Source organism: Amphimedon queenslandica, unplaced genomic scaffold (assembly GCF_000090795.2).
Source record: "Amphimedon queenslandica unplaced genomic scaffold, v1.1 AMPQUscaffold_9098_Cont18959, whole genome shotgun sequence".
In the NCBI taxonomy this organism is placed as follows: domain Eukaryota; kingdom Metazoa; phylum Porifera; class Demospongiae; order Haplosclerida; family Niphatidae; genus Amphimedon; species Amphimedon queenslandica.
Genome location: NW_003550630.1, coordinates 1 through 2553, shown reverse-complemented (window position 1 = coordinate 2553; position 2553 = coordinate 1). Strand labels below are relative to the sequence as shown.

At 34.3% G+C, this 2553-nt stretch overlaps 2 long non-coding RNA genes across 2 annotated transcripts; both read left to right on the top strand.

The window, feature by feature from the left end:
* The first annotated feature begins 929 nt into the window (after positions 1-929).
* On the top strand, positions 930-1243 carry LOC109591033 (uncharacterized). Its single transcript, XR_002189632.1, has 2 exons — positions 930-1134; positions 1214-1243. It is a non-coding gene; the product is annotated as an uncharacterized LOC109591033 (long non-coding RNA).
* A 9-nt stretch (positions 1244-1252) lies between these two features.
* On the top strand, positions 1253-2553 carry LOC109591032 (uncharacterized). Its single transcript, XR_002189631.1, has 3 exons — positions 1253-1328; positions 2397-2460; positions 2505-2553. It is a non-coding gene; the product is annotated as an uncharacterized LOC109591032 (long non-coding RNA).

Below are 2553 nucleotides of genomic sequence, written 5' to 3'. Positions count from 1 at the left end.
TATAATCATGAGCTAACTACAATAAAAATGAAAATTAGTAAGTCTGAGAAGCTATTTAAAGTATCACTATCAACAGAGACTGCAAAATATAAGTCTCTATATCAATCTCAGAACCTAAACTTTGTTCAAAAATTGAGTTACAACTAGCTCAGGCATTAAAAAATTCAAAAATTGTGCATTTGCTGCTCTTTAATTAGAGTTTGGCTACTGATCAACCTATTAGGCCAACATTATTCTGGAATTGAAGTGCTGCCTATTATTCCCAAAATTATTCCGGAATAATCGGGACACCCCTAGGCAGTACTGCTCTGTATCACTCATTGATTAGAGAAAAGGAGTGATGAGGATATCAGAGAGACTATTTAGTACTTACAATGCTAATGTACTGGAATGTGGTGTATCTGTATAAGTAGTAGTGTCATTGGTACTGGATAGAGCTATTAGAGAGGAAGAAGAGGAGACAGTAAAGGAAGCATATCATTCACTACTAGTGATGTATGACAGGATCACTTTATAATCATTGATTAGAGTGTTTGTATGTAACTGGAACTTTAAAACATCATGAACACCCACGCAATGGAAGTGAATTAATTAAGTGATTGTGGGAGGGGCTGGATATCATGGCTAGCTGGAGTTGATGATGAGGATTGTGGTGGGGATTGTGATGAACTGGATCATCTAGATGAAGCTGTTACTAAATCCAGGAGCTCCTTCAAGACTATGTTTAATAAAGGATTCAAGTATCAGGCCTACTTGAACAGAGTTGTTGAAACTAAGAGGATCAGCTTAAATTTTCTACATAGGATAAGTGCATCAGAAAATTGTAATAAGAATGGGGGTGATTTTTGTATAACAGAGCATTTTACAGTACCAAAGTGTCCATGATATAGAGGCACCGTTGCAATTGCATACATTTATATACACACACTCTCCTTTCCTTCAAAGAACACCTCTGTATAACAGAGACACTTTCTCGACCCAAAGTGTCCATTGTATAGAGGCTCCATTGTAATACATGTACACACACTCTGTCTTTCTTCCTTTTATAGAGAGATGATCCCATCACTTGAATTACTAGCCAACATGAGCTATCAAGCAAAAGTTGTAGAAATAATGACTGCTCATGTTCATGATGTAAGACCACTTACTTTATTTTAATTATTAATATTTGTTTATTTATTTATTCATTTATTTACTTATTTGTTGTTGTTAGATAATTAATGTGAGTGAAGAGGAGTTAAAATTATTGGAAAATGAGTCGATTGGAGATGAAGGAAATGAGAGATTCGTTGGAGAAGAGGATGTACCACACACTCAAAGCAAAACACGTAAGTTAGAAAATAAGCATAAGCTACATGTATGTACAGTACATGCAGGCACTACAGGGATTTTAAAGAAATTGGCCTATTTTTTTCAATGACCATAACTTGAAAAATTGAAGTCGGAATCAGCTAAAACTTTTTACACAGCATAAGGACATCAATATGTATTTTAAAATGTAATAAAAATTGGGGGTGATTTTGGAGCTATTTTTTTTTAATCCATGGGCTATAGCCTTGGGTATTTTTTAGAATTTTGGCGTTTTTTTTTAATGGCCTTAACTTGAAAAATTGAAGTCGGAATTGGCTCAAACTTTCTACACAGCATAAGGACATCAATATGTATCAGAAAATGTAATAAAAATTGGGGGTGATTTTTTAGCCATTTTTTGGAAAAATCCATGGGCTATAGTACAGGGATTTTTTCAGAATTTTGGCGTTTTCTTAAATGGCCGTAACTCGAAAAATTTAAGTCGGAATCAGCTCAAACTTTCTACACAGCATAAGGACGTCAATATGTATTAGATAATATAATAAAAATTGGGAGTGATTTTGGAGCCATTTTTGGAAAAATCTATGGGCTATAGCCTTGGATATTTTCAGAATTTTGGTGTTTTCTTAAAATGGCCATAACTAGAAAAATTCAACTCGGAATTGGCTCAAACTTTCTACACAGCATAAGGACGTCAATACGTATTAGAAAATGTAATAAAAATTGGGGGTGATTTCGGAGCCATTTTTTGGAAAAAAGCATGGGCTATATATAGCCTTGGATATTTTCAGAATTTTGGTGTTTTCTTAAAATGGCCATAACTCAAAAAATTGAAGTCGGAATTGGCTCAAACTTTCTACACAGCATAAGGACGTCAATACGTATTAGAAAATGTAATAAAAATTGGGGGTGATTTTGGAGCCATTTTTGGAAAAAACGATGGGCTATAGTACAGGGATTTTTCCATAAATTGGCCAATTTTTTAATCAGCCAAAACTCTTAATTTAACCAGATTCAGTTCAAACTTAATGTGCATTAACATTTATCATGACTGACATCATTACATATTATTATTATCATTATAGTCACTATTGATGATGATGATAACAAGAGATTATCACTAACACCTTTCTCCACTCCACCGGAACAGTAAGTGGGCGTGACTGAGGGTGTGGTTACATGTGTACTTGTAGGCGAAGACATAACATGGAGGAACTACATGAAGTTGCTAAAGAATTCGAT